The sequence below is a fragment of the Triticum aestivum genome, chromosome 4D, assembly GCF_018294505.1.
Source record: "Triticum aestivum cultivar Chinese Spring chromosome 4D, IWGSC CS RefSeq v2.1, whole genome shotgun sequence".
NCBI lineage: Eukaryota > Viridiplantae > Streptophyta > Magnoliopsida > Poales > Poaceae > Triticum > Triticum aestivum.
Genome location: NC_057805.1, coordinates 138,615,862 through 138,630,672, shown reverse-complemented (window position 1 = coordinate 138,630,672; position 14,811 = coordinate 138,615,862).

Here is a 14,811-nt window from a genome sequence, read left to right as displayed (position 1 = left end):
CCCACTCCTTGTCCAATTCGGACTAGAGGGGGAGGGGGCGCGCGGCTGCCCTGGCCGCCCCTCCTCTTCTCCCACTAAGGCCCATGAGGCCCAATTAACTCCCCGGGGGGTTCCGGTAACCCCCCGGTACTCCGTTTTTTCTCCGAAACCACTCGGAACACTTCCGGTGTCCGAATATAGTCGTCCAATATATCGATCTTTATGTCTCGACCATTTCGAGACTCCTCGTCATGTCCGTGATCATATCCGGGACTCCGAACTACCTTCGGTACATCAAAACACAAAAACTCATAATACCGATCGTCACCAAACTTTAAGCGTGCGGACCCTACGGGTTCGAGAACTATGTAGACATGACCGAGACACGTATCCGGTCAATAACCAATAGCGTAACCTGGATGCTCATATTGGCTCCTACATATTCTACGAAGATCTTTATCGGTCAAACCGCATAACAACATACGTTGTTCCCTTTGTCATCGGTATGTTACTTGCCCGAGATTCGATCGTCGGTATCTCAATACCTAGTTCAATCTCGTTACCGACAAGTCTCTTTACTCGTTACGTAATGCATCATCCCGCAACTAACTCATTAGTCACACTTGCAAGGCTTATAGTGATGTGCATTACCTAGAGGGCCCAGAGATACCTCTCCGACAATCGGAGTGACAAATCCTAATCTCGAAATACGCCAACTCAACAAGTACCTTCGGAGACACCTGTAGAGCACCTTTATAATCACCCAGTTATGTTGTGACGTTTGGTAGCACACAAAGTGTTCCTCCGGTAAACGGGAGTTGCATAATCTCATAGTCATAGGAACATGTATAAGTCATGAAGAAAGCAATAGCAACATACTAAATGATCAAGTGCTAAGCTAACGGAATGGGTCAAGTCAATCACATCATTCTCCTAATGATGTGATCCCGTTAATCAAATGAAAACTCATGTCCATGGCTAGGAAACTGAACCATCTTCGATTAACGAGCTAGTCAAGTAGAGGCATACTAGTGACACTATGTTTGTCTATGTATTCACACATGTATTATGTTTCCGGTTAATACAATTCTAGCATGAATAATATACATTTATCATGATATGAGGAAATAAATAATAACTTTATTATTGCCTCTAGGGCATATTTCCTTCAGTCTCCCACTTGCACTAGAGTCAATAATCTAGATTACACAGTAATGGTTCTAACACCCATGGAGTTTTGGTGCTGATCATGTTTTGCTCATGGAAGAGGCTTAGTCAACAGGTCTGCAACATTCAGATCCGTATGTATCTTGAAAATCTCTATGTCTCCCACCTAGACTTGGTCCCGGATGGAATTGAAGCGTCTCTTGATGTGCTTGGTCCTCTTGTGAAATCTGGATTCCTTTGCCAAGGCAATTGCACCAGTATTGTCACAAAATATTTTCATTGGACCCGATGCACTAGGTATGACACCTAGATCGGATATGAACTCCTTCATCCAGACTCCTTCATTTGCTGCTTCCGAAGCAGCTATGTACTCCGCTTCACACGTAGATCCCGCCACGACGCTTTGTTTAGAACTGCACCAACTGACAGCTGCACCGTTCAATGTAAACACGTATCCGGTTTGCGATTTAGAATCATCTGGATCAGTGTCAAAGCTTGCATCGACGTAACTATTTACGACTAGCTCTTTGTCACCTCCATAAACGAGAAACATATCCTTAGTCCTTTTCAGGTATTTCAGGATGTTCTTGACCGCTGTCCAGTGATCCACTCCTGGATTACTTTGGTACCTCCCTGCTAGGCTAATAGCAAGACACACATCAGGTCTGGTACACAGCATTGCATACATGATAGAGCCTATGGCTGAAGCATAGGGAACATCTTTCATTTTCTCCCTATCTTTTCCAGTGGTCGGGCATTGAGTCTGACTCAACTTCACACCTTGTAACACAGGCAAGAACCCTTTCTTTGCTTGATCCATTTTGAACTTCTTCAAAACTTTGTCAAGGTATGTGCTTTGTGAAAGTCCTATCAAGCGTCTTGATCTATCTCTATAGATCTTCATGCCTAATATGTAAGCAGCTTCACCGAGGTCTTTCATTGAAAAACTCTTATTCAAGTATCCTTTTATGCTATCCAGAAATTCTATATCATTTCCAATCAGCAATATGTCATCCACATATGATATCAGAAATGCTACAGAGCTCCCACTCACTTTCTTGTAAATACAGGCTTCTCCAAAAGTCTGTATAAAACCATATGCTTTGATCACACTATCAAAACGTTTATTCCAACTCCGAGAGGCTTGCACCAGTCCATAAATGGATCGCTGGAGCTTGCACACTTTGTTAGCTCCCTTTGGATCGACAAAACCTTCTGGTTGCATCATATACAACTCTTCTTCCAGAAATCCATTCAGGAATGCAGTTTTTACATCCATTTGCCAAATTTCATAATCATAAAATGCAGCAATTGCTAACATGATTTGGACAGACTTAAGCATCGCTACGGGTGAGAAAGTCTCATCGTAGTCAATCCCTTGAACTTGTCGAAAACCTTTTGCAACAAGTCAAGCTTTATAGACAGTAACATCACCGTCAGCGTCAGTCTTCTTCTTGAAGATCCATTTATTCTCAATGGCTTGTCGATCATCGGGCAAGTCAACCAAAGTCCACACTTTGTTCTCATACATGGATCCCATCTCAGATTTCATGGCCTCAAGCCATTTTGCGGAATCTGGGCTCACCATCGCTTCTTCATAGTTCGTAGGTTCGCCTTGGTCAAGTAACATGACCTCCAGAAAAGGATTACCGTACCACTCTGGTGCGGATCTTACTCTGGTTGACCTACGAGGTTCAGTAGTAACTTGATATGAAGTTTCATGATCAATATCATTAGCTTCCTCACTAATTGATGTAGGTGTCACAGGAACCGGTTTCTGTGATGAACTACTTTCCAATAAGGGAGCAGGTACAGTTACCTCATCAAGTTCTACTTTCCTCCCACTCACTTCTTTCGAGAGAAACTCCTTCTCTAGAAAGGATCCATTCTTAGCAACTAATGTCTTGCCTTCGGATCTGTGATAGAAGGTGTACCCAACAGTTTCCTTTGGGTATCCTATGAAGACACATTTCTCCGATTTGGGTTCGAGCTTATCAGGTTGAAGCTTTTTCACATAAGCATCACAGCCCCAAACTTTAAGAAACGACAACTTTGGTTTCTTGCCAAACCACTGTTCATAAGGCGTAGTCTCAACAGATTTTGATGGTGCCCTATTTAACGTGAATGCAGCCGTCTCTAAAGCATAACCCCAAAACGATAACGACAAATCAGTAAGAGACATCATAGATCTCACCATATCTAGTAAAGTACGATTATGACGTTCGGACACACCATTACGCTGTGGTGTTCCGGGTGGCGTGAGTTGTGAAACTATTCTGCATTGTTTCAAATGTAGACCAAACTCGTAACTCAAATATTCTCCTCCACGATCAGATCGTAGACACTTTATTTTCTTGTTATGATGATTTTCCACTTCACTCTGAAATTCTTTGAACTTTTCAAATGTTTCAGACTTATGTTTCATTAAGTAGATATACCCATATCTGCTCAAATCATCTGTGAAGGTTAGAAAATAACGATACCCGCCGCGAGCCTCAACATTCATCGGACCACATACATCAGTATGCATGATCTCCAACAAATCTGTTGCTCGCTCCATTGTTCCGGAGAACAGAGTTTTAGTCATCTTGCCCATAAGGCATGGTTCGCAAGTACCAAGTGATTCATAATCAAGTGATTCCAAAAGTCCATCAGTATGAAGTTTCTTCATGCGCTTTACACCAATGTGACCCAAACGGCAGTGCCACAAATAAGTTGCACTATCATTATCAACTCTGCATCTTTTGGCTTCAACATTATGAATATGTGTATCACTACTATCGTGATTCAACAAAAATAGACCACTCTTCAAGGGTGCATGACCATAAAAGATATTACTCATATAAATAGAACAACCATTATTCTCAGATTTAAATGAATAACCGTCTCGCATCAAACAAGATCCAGATATAATGTTCATGCTTAACGCTGGCACCAAATAACAATTATTTAGGTCTAAAACTAATCCCCAAGGTAGATGTAGAGGTAGTGTGCCGATGGCGATCACATCGACTTTGGAACCATTTCCCACGCGCATCGTAATCTCGTCCTTAGCCAGTCTTCGCTTAATCCGTAGTCCCTATTTCAAGTTGCAAATATTAGCAACAGAACCAGTATCAAATACCCAGGTGCTACTGCGAGCTCTAGTAAGGTACACATCAATAACATGTATATCACATATACCTTTGTTCACCTTGCCATCCTTCTTATTCGCCAAATACTTGGGGCAGTTCCGCTTCCAGTGTCCAGTCTGCTTGCGGTAGAAGCACTCAGTCTCAGGCTTAGGTCCAGACTTGGGTTTCTTCTCTTGAGCAACAACTTGTTTGCTATTCTTCTTGAAGTTCCCCTTCTTCTTCCCTTTGCCCTTTTTCTTGAAACTGGTGGTCTTGTTGACCATCAACACTTGATGCTCCTTCTTGATTTCTACCTCCGCAGCCTTTAGTATCACGAAGAGCTCGGGAATTGTCTTATCCATCCCTTGCATATTATAGTTCATCACGAAGCTCTTGTAGCTTGGTGGCAGTGATTGAAGAATTCTGTCAATGACACTATCATCCGAAAGATTAACTCCCAGTTGAATCAAGTGATTGTTATACCCAGACATTTTGAGTATATGTTCACTGACAGAACTATTCTCCTCCGTCTTGCAGCTTAGAACTTATTGGAGACTTCATATCTCTCATTCCGAGCATTTGCATGAAATATTAACTTCAACTCGTGGAACATCTCATATGCTCCATGACGTTCAAAACGTCGTTGAAGCCCCGGTTCTAAGCCGTAAAGCATGGCACACTGAACTATCGAGTAGTCATCAACTTTGCTCTGCCAGATGTTCTTAACGTCGTCAGTTGCATCTGCAGCAGGCCTGGTGTGACGCACCCGATTCAATCGTACACTAATGATACACGCAAATGTGTACGATCAAGATCAGGGACTCACGGGAAGATATCACAACACAACTCTAGACACAAATTAAAATAATACAAGCTTTATATTACAAGCCAGGGGCCTCGAGGGCTCGAATACATAAGCTCAAAAACACAAAAGTCAGCGGAAGCAACAATATATGAGTACAGACATAGGTTAGACAAGTTTGCCTTAAGAAGGCTAGCACAAAAGCAACATCGATCGAAAAGGCAAGGCCTCCTGCCTGGGAGCCTCCTAACTACTCCTGGTCGTCGACGGTCTCCACGTAGTAGTAGGCATCGACAGTGGCATCTGGCTCCTGGGCTCCAACATCTGGTTGCATCAACCAGAAAGAAGAAGAAAGGGGGGAAAAGGGGGAGCAAAGCAATCGTGAGTACTCATCCAAAGTACTCGCAAGCAAGGATCTACACTACATATGCATCGGTATCAAGGAAATGCGCTGTATCTGTGGATTGGACTGCAGAATGCCAGAAGAGAAGGGGAAAGCCTAGCCTATCGAAGACTAGCATCTTCAAGCAGCACCAAGCATCTTGCAGCATCAGAAGAGAGATAAGAGTAGCATAAAGTAAAGCAGTAGTAGTGTTATCAACCTCGGCCAAAGACCCTTTCTCGACTCCCTGCGAGAAAGCAATCCCAGAGCCATACTATCCATTTCTCATCACAATCCATTTCTCATCTCAAGTATCCAGTTCTAGTTGTATCGATCGGGATACAACTCCAAGTGTCCGTTACCGTAGGACAGGCTATCGATAGATGTTTTCTTCCCTGCAGGGGTGCACCAACTTACCCACCACGCTCAATTAACTCCGGCCGGACACACTTTCCTGGGTCATGCCCGGCCTCGGCCAAACAATACGCCGCAACCCGACCTAGGCTTAATAGAGAGGTCAAGCACGCCGGACTAAACCTATGCCCCTAGGGGTCATGGGCCATCTCCCCGGGAACTCCTGCACGTTGCGTACGCGGCTGGTGAGCAGACCTAGCTACCTCCTTCAAAAAGGCAGGTGCTTACGCAGTCCAACCCGGCGTGCGCCGCTCAGTCGCTGACGTCTATTAAGCTTCGGCTGATGCATACGATGCAGAACGCCCATATTATGCCCACGTGATGCTTAGTGCTATCAGGCCAGAGGCCCCTCGGATCAAATATCCAAATCATAGTGCATTAGGAACGCGCGGTAACAAGCAGAGACTCACGAAAGATGTGACCCCGTTGCCCCGTCTCGAGGACTTGCGGCAAGGGCTAGGAATGCCCGGCCACGCCTCGTAATTATCTCGCGGGCACCCTCCAGGTCAACCCGTCTCCACATCACTCGCGGGTACCCCTCAGGGTCGACCCGCCTTTCCAAGTAACAGTGGTAAAGTCCAAGTATCCGTGTGTCCAAACATCAAGGGGAAAACCCGAGGAATCACTCCCGGTGAATTCCACTCGATGTAATCATCAAGGTGAATGTAAGAGGAACCACCCCCGAGGTTCACACTTGAGGGGTTGCACGACAGAGTCGTATCGGAAATGGTTAAGGCGGAATCACCCTCAATGACCACGACCGAATAGCTACACTACAGGGTTAACATCAGAAGTGCTGTAGAGGTCTCACCCTCGGCACTCGATAGTAACCCAGTAGTGTCGAGCAACTAAGGGCAAAGTGATGTGCAGTGCCGGGGCCTGGTCTTCGATCCCGTTGATCGGGTCTTCAATGATGAAGCAGGGGCAACAAGGACAAGGTGGGGGTCACTGATGGATCACTAACCAACCTATACTAAGCAGTTTAGGATAAGCAGGTAGGTAACAATAAGCAGGTTACAAAAGCAGGCTATGCATCAGAATAGGAGCAATCAATAACAGTAGCAAAATATAATGCAAGCATGAGAGAATGGAATGGGCGATATTGGGATGATCAAAGGGGGGGCTTGCCTGGAAGCTCCGCTGAAAGGGAAGAAGGTTCGTCGTCAACGTAGTCGATCACAGGGGCATCAACAGCGGTCTCGAGGTCTACCGGAGAGAAGAGGGGGAAGAAATAGTAAATACAAAGCAAACATATGCAATACTAAGCATGACAAGGCGAAACGCAGAGCTAGGGGTGTTCTAACGCAATGCTACACGATACCGGCGAAGGGGGAAACATACGGGAAAGTTTTCCCGAAGTTTGGCATTTTTGGACAGATGAAACGGAGGGGGACAGTTGCAGGTTTGCTATGCTAGGGATGCGTGGCGGACGAACGGACCGCGTATCCGAATTCGTCTCGTCGTTCTGAGCAACTTTCATGTATAAAACTTTTTCATCCGAGGTACAAATTATTTTATATGATTTTTCGTAGTTTTAAATGAATTTCTAAAATTTCAGGAATTATTATTAATTCGAAAATACACCTAAGCAATGCTAGATGCACCCGGTCCAGTGTACCCAGCAGTGTATTAGAAGCTGACAAGTGGGGTCCGGGGGGTCCAGTCAGCGGTCTAGTCAGCATGTTGACCAGTGAAAGCTGACTGGTCAACAGGGTCAAGAGGACCCAAATATAAGTGTCACGTGTGCTAAAAATAGCTAGACTAAATTACACTAGAGGGGGCTACATGTCATAGGCTAGCATATAACCTAACAATTACTAACCTAAATCTAGATTAGCCTAAACTAATTGAACATGGCCGACCACACATACAGAACACACACGCACACACACCACGCAGCACACTCGGCCATGGCCTTGCCATGGCCAGCCGCATGCAGCAGCATAGCAACGCAACAGCATGTTTGAGCAGTAGCAGGGTTGAGCAGCAGCAGCGGCAGCAAGCAAAGTAGCATCGCAGCGGCCTGTGCAGCAGCAGGAGTTAGCAGCCGTATGCAGCGATAGCAGCAGAACGCAGCACAACACGCGAGTGGCCAAGCGGCGGCGGGCGCGCGCGTGACCAGGAGGGGTGCGGTCCTAGCCAGAGGCACGCGGCCAAGCGCGGGGCACGCGCACGATGGCGAGGGCGGGGGCGCACAGTGCGCGGCCAAGGCACGACCACCGGCAATGGGGGCGAGCATGGGATGCGGGCACAGCGAGCGCGGCGCCAGGGGCGAGGCAGGGGCATGGCCCAAACGTGCGGCAGAAGCAAGCAGGCATGGCCATGGGTAGGAGCAGCACGTACGCATACGTGTACACGGGAGCTCGGACGAGTTCGGGGACGGCGGCTACAACGACGAATCGAGGGGGCAAGCAGGGGGGAACGGAGGAGGAGCTCACATAGAGCTCGTGGGCGCGGTCGACGAAGCCCGGGGTGGACCGGAGCCGGGGAAATCGTCGATGGCAATCGGCGATGTACGCGACGGACGACGGCGATGGCGAGCATACGGGACCTCCCCGGTCCAACCCAACGGCGTAGACGAAGGGGGAGACAGTTGTGAAGCTCCTGGACGCGTCAGCTTGGCGGGGGAAGGCCGGTTGCCACGAGGACGACGGTGGTGCGGTGACGAGGCTTCGGGCCAGCGGGCGCGTCGAGGGAAAGCGAGGCGCGGCGCGAGGAGGAATGGGGGAGAGGCAGGGGCGTTAGGGTTAGCAGGGGGTGCGGGGTGGCCTTATCCCTCGCGGGGAACGACGAGGAGGCATGGGATGGCCGCCCCATGGATGATCTGGCCATGGACGATGCTCGCTGCGTCCACAGGGGGGCGCGTGAACAGGAGGGAGACGCCAGGTGAGTTGGGCTGGGCGATGCACTGTGCACTTGCGGCCCAGTCCAATAGGTAAGTCTTACCTTATTCCTTTTTCCCTTTCTGTTTTATATTTTCTCTCTGCTTTGTATTTTATTTTAGTACTAGAAGAGTTTTGATAAATATGAGACTTGTCCCATCAATACTCTGCAATTTTATGGGGTTGTCCACAAAGTTTGGGGTCGACTGGAAAATGTCTAGCCTTTTGTTAATTTTAAAAAGGCCATATTTAGTGTGTTGACCTTGTTTTAAATATGTTAGGAGCATCTAGTTACTTCTAAAGATTTTTGTTATAATATAAAAAATTACTTAGTGATTAATTGTAATACAAAGAACATTTTTCTTTTGCTGTTTGAATAAATATTATATTACTTTAATTTAAAATTTTGAAATTGAGCTCGGTTTTGATCAAAGTGAGGTTTGGCAAATTAAATATGATGACATGGCATCATTAGTGGGAGATTACTGTAGCTTAACTACCGGGGCGTTACAAATCTCCTCCACTACAAGAAATCTCGTCCCGAGATTTAAGAGGTGGAGTAAGGAGGAAAGTTTTGGTTACGAAGTTCTAATGGATCTTCTCGGTCTTTGTTGCTCTTCTCGAAGAGGTCGATCCATAACATTGATGTCTTCATTCCTATGCCTGAATGCATCATGATGAAGCTGTCGTCCTTCCTTCATGATCTTCACCGTACTTACGAAAGGATAAGAGGGGAAAAGCTCTATAAGGACGGATTCTAACAAGATTGAGCATCAGACGGTTAACTCCTGGGAAGAAGCATAAGTATCCCTCGAATTGAAACTTAAAAAGATATCGAGAGCAAAGTAAGAAGGTATCATGAGAAGTTGCAAACGGATAGGCAATCGTTCGATGTCTGAAACAACGTGCGAAAGGGGTCTAGAGCAACGAGATTGAGTAATGTGTCTGTTACCAGAATAGATCACTCGGAAGGTGGCCCGTGAATTACATATGAGGCCACGCGCGAGGAATAACTTTGGAAACCTGGGGTGTACAAGAGAGTCAGGTTTCGATCTTGTGGAGTTGTGGGTTATGGGCCCACCATGTGGGTTAAAGGTAGAAAGGGCGCTGGCATCTTGCACGATCATGTAAGCAAGACAAGTCAGAGGATAGTCTGTCTGTTATGTCGGCAACAACATCGGTACCAAGGGCGAGGGACGAAGAGAACCATTTTCCTGCTCGTTGAAACGAGGCGGACCAATAGGCAAAGTTCTCGTCCACCGGCGGTTACCGAAATGTTAACAACAATAGTAACAGGGTCTTTACTGACAGAGTTGTACATTGAGGTGTTTACCTAAGCAGGAAATTATTTCTTCTTATAACATATAGATCACAAGAAAGGTTAAATAAACCAATGGAAAGGAAAATGAAATTATCGGATTGAACAGACCAATGAAAAGGAAAATGTGTTTACACACGAGAATTGTGAGTATATCCTTCCCGAGGAAAAGCGGAGCATGATATACATGGTAGGACAGCAAGTTCAAAAACATTTAGATAAAGGGGCGAGGGAAGATTCATGATATAACCCATACAACGGTGTTTGGATATGCGATCAAGAAACATGTAGCGTTGCGCTTCCAGTGTTCTGGTTGATATTCGGAATACCACCGTCATGCTTCGAGGTAGCAATGATATGGTGTTTCAAGTAAAGGTTGGAGTTGAAGATCACAAGAAATACTCAAGGAACAATTGCAAGAATGGCAAGGAGCTCAAAGTATAACCAAGACATGATCAAACATGTGTTGGGAAGAACACAATAGTGTTGTTGGTGATATCACCAATCATCGAGGGGCAAGGATGGTACTTCTCAACATGAATTCGATTGATATCCTAGAAGAAGTCAAAATATTGCTGATGATTACAACACCTTGTCGAGAGATTTCATGAAGATGTAATCGATGGCGATGAAATCAAGTCAAAGGAATGATGAAGCGAAAGGTTATTGGAACCACGGGTACGACACAAAGTCGAAACCAAGCTTGTTGTTCAAGGCGAAATGATATGACGAGGAAGAGTGACGTAAGCTTAGATCATCATCGAAAATTGTGCTCTGGGAAGAAGCTCCGGGTAGCACAGTTAAAATTTAGTATGATAATGATATAGCCGATCAGGCTAATGACTTGACGGATTATTAAACTCGTAAGCAATGAAAATTACTTAGAGTTATAGAATCAGAGTGCAGAATCGATTCACTTATCGGTGTTCTCGAGTGACTAATAACCCGGAACCCGTGGAAAATTTAGAATCGGCGCAAATAATAGTAGAGGAAGAACTCATAAGAAGTTATGTAGTTTCGTGATATTCTCAAGATACCGGAGGGTAATACTCGATGACAGATCAAAGCAGAGGTTGGACTAGGGTATTGCAATGCAGAAGACAAGTGCTTGAACTTGCACGAGAAATGGTATTTAAAGGAGAACATGGTCGGAACCACGATTGCAAAAGGCCAGATCCCATATATAAGATGAACTTATACCAAGGGAATAATTAATTTAAGAGAAGCTTTAATGATAAGATCTACATCGTGTCCATGGGCATGAACACAAAGTTCAAGTTCGACTCCCACTTCTTCAATGCATAACCTTTCATTCACTGCTCTTACAAAAAATGATTTGAGTGCGAAGATCTACCTGGTGAATTACCAGAGGAGTATGAACCTTGGAAAACTTTCGGGTTCACACAGATTAAGGAAGGCATAGGTTCAACCCATCGAGGCATCTTAGGAACATATACCACAAACTCCACGAGTAAAATAACACAAGGTTGATAGTAGAGCATGGTTGACAATAAGCATAGGATACAATTTACCGAAGGCAATATGTATCAGGGGAAGAGCGCACGAGATTTTGAATATGAAGGACATTGGCGGATAATAATCCAACAAAGGATTCAGCGGTCCTCAATGGATCTGATGTGAGTATCAGTACTCAATCAGAAGAGGGAAAGAATTCAAAGGCATCAGATTATAGAAACAGCTGAATAATTCGACGTTCAAGTTGAAGGGAACTAGGTGGACAATCAATTACAATATGATTGGCCGAGATCCAACTCATGTCCAGAATGACGTATGAGCAGGAAAGTCAAATTTCAGGGTTCGACTGATGATTGCGAGCAATCGCAAGATAATGAATCAATAGGCTCAGGATGACAAAGACAAAGGATGTTAATAAATATTGCTGGACATATGGATTTAACCATAATGCAGCCAGACAAGACTTTCGGGAGCACTAGGCTGCGGAGGATCTTTGGGAGATCGAATTGCATCCGAAGAATTTTGTGAGACATATGATCAACTGGGGATGAACGAATCCCCGGTAAGTGTGAGGAATTATTTGTGGGGTTATTCAGGCGGAAAAGAGCTGCAAGGCAGTCGGAAAAATGATTCCCGAAAGTCAGAGAATACTTTCGGGTATCATGTAATAACAAGAACAACTAGGGATGGAAGTATGAACGATGAGGTACGCAGTTATCCATAAGGATTCAACGATGTTAAGGGATTGCAAAAGAAATGAACACAAGTTCTCGGGATAACATTGAAGAGTATCTTCGGGGTCTTCTATTGAATCAAGCCATCATCTGGAATGAAGGGGCTCTCCGGGAGGAAGTGGTTATGAGATCCTAGAGTCAGAGTTAGTAAAATCTTTAACCCGAATAGACGAGGGATCAGAGTCCCAGGGTATAGACGGGGAATAAAAAGATCCTAATACCACCCAATGGCGATGTGGGCCCGTAAGCCACACAACCAAGTTAGTAAAACAGTTTTGGATGACTAGACTCAACTTCGGCCAAGGAGTTGGAAGGGGGCTACCTACAGGCAATCGGCTCTGATACCAACTTGTGATGCCCCCGATTCAATCGTACACTAATGATACACGCAAATGTGTACGATCAAGATCAGGGACTCACGGGAAGATATCACAACACAACTCTAGACACAAACTAAAATAATACAAGCTTTATATTGCAAGCCAGGGGCCTCGAGGGCTCTAATACATAAGCTCAAAAACACAAAAGTCAGCGGAAGCAACAATATCTGAGTACAGACATAGGTTAGACAAGTTTGCCTTAAGAAGGCTAGCACAAAAGCAACCTCGATCGAAAAGGCAAGGCCTCCTGCCTGGGAGCCTCCTAACTACCCCTGGTCGTCGACGGTCTCCACGTAGTAGTAGGCATCGACAGTGGCATCTGGCTCCTGGGCTCTGACATCTGGTTGCATCAACCGGAAAGAAGAAGAAAGGGGGGAAAGGGGGAGCAAAGCAACCGTGAGTACTCATCCAAAGTACTCGCAAGCAAGGATCTACACTACATATGCATCGGTATCAAGGAAATGCGCTGTATCTATGGACTGGACTGCAGAATGCCAGAAGAGAAGGGGAAAGCCTAGCCTATCGAAGACTATCATTTTCAAGCAGCACCAAGCATCTTGTAGCATCAGAAGAGAGATAAGAGTAGCATAAAGTAAAGTAGTAGTAGTGTTATCAACCTCGGCTAGAGACCATTTCTCGACTCCCTGCGAGAAATCAATCCCAGAGCCATACTATCCATTTCTCATCTCAAGTATACCATTCTAGTTGTATCGATCGGGATACAATTCCAAGTGTCCGTTACCGTAGGACAGGCTATCGATAGATGTTTTCTTCCCTGTAGGGGTGCACCAACTTACCCACCACGCTCGATTAACTCCGGCCGGACACACTTTCCTGGGTCATGCCCGGCCTCGGCCAAACAATACGCCGCAACCCGACCTAGGCTTAATAGAGAGGTCAAGCACGCCGGACTAAACCTATGCCCCTAGGGGTCATGGGCCATCTCCCCGGGAACTCCTGCCTGTTGCGTACGCGGCCGGTGAGTAGACCTAGCTACCAACTTCAAAAAGGTAGGTGCTTACGCAGTCCAACCAGGCGTGCGCCGCTCAGTCGTTAACGTCTATTAAGCTTCGGCTGATGCATACGACGCAGAATGCCCATACTATGCCCACGTGATGGTTAGTGCTATCAGGCCAGAGGCCCCTCGGATCAATTATCCAAATCGTAGTGGATTAGGAACGCGCTGTAACAAGCAGAGACTCACGAAAGATGTGACCCCGTTGCCCTGTCTCGAGGACTTGCGGCAAGGGCTAGGAATGCCCGGCCACGCCTCGTAATTATCTCGCGGGCACCCTCCAGGTCAACCCGTCTCCGCATCACTCGCGGGTACCCCTCAGGGTCGACCCGCATTTCCAAGTAACAGTGGTAAAGTCCAAATATCCATGTGTCCAAACATCAAGGGGAAAACCCGAGGAATCACCCCCGGTGAATTCCACTCGATGTAATCATCAAGGTGAACGTAAGACGAACCACCCCCGAGGTTCACACTTGAGGGGTTGCACGACAGAGTCGTATCGGAAATGGTTAAGGCAGAATCACCCTCGATGACCACGACCGAATAGCTACACTACAGGGTTAACATTAGAAGTGCTGTAGAGGTCTCACCCTCGGCACTCGATAGTAACCCAGTAGTGTCGAGCAACTAAGGGGAAAGTGATGTGCGGTGCCGGGGCCTGGTCTTCGATCCCGTTGATCGGGTCTTCAATGATGAAGCAGGGGCAACAAGGACAAGGTGGGGTCACTGATGGATCACTAACCAACCTATACTAGGCAATTTAGGATAAGCAGGTAGGTAACAATAAGCAGGTTACAAAAGCAGGCTATGCATCAGAATAGGAGCAATCAATAACAGTAGCAAAATATAATGCAAGCATGAGAGAATGGAATGGGCGATATTGGGATGATCAAAGGGGGGGCTTGCCTGGAAGCTCCGCTGAAAGGGAAGAAGGTTCGTCGTCAACGTAGTCGATCACAAGGGCATCAACAGTGGTCTCGAGGTCTACCGGAGAGAAGAGGGGGAAGAAATAGTAAATACAAAGCAAACATATGCAATACTAAGCATGACAAGGCGATACGCAGAGCTAGGGGTGTTCTAACGCAATGCTACACGATACCGGCGAAGGGGGAAACATACCGGAAAGTTTTCCCGAAGTTTGGCATTTTT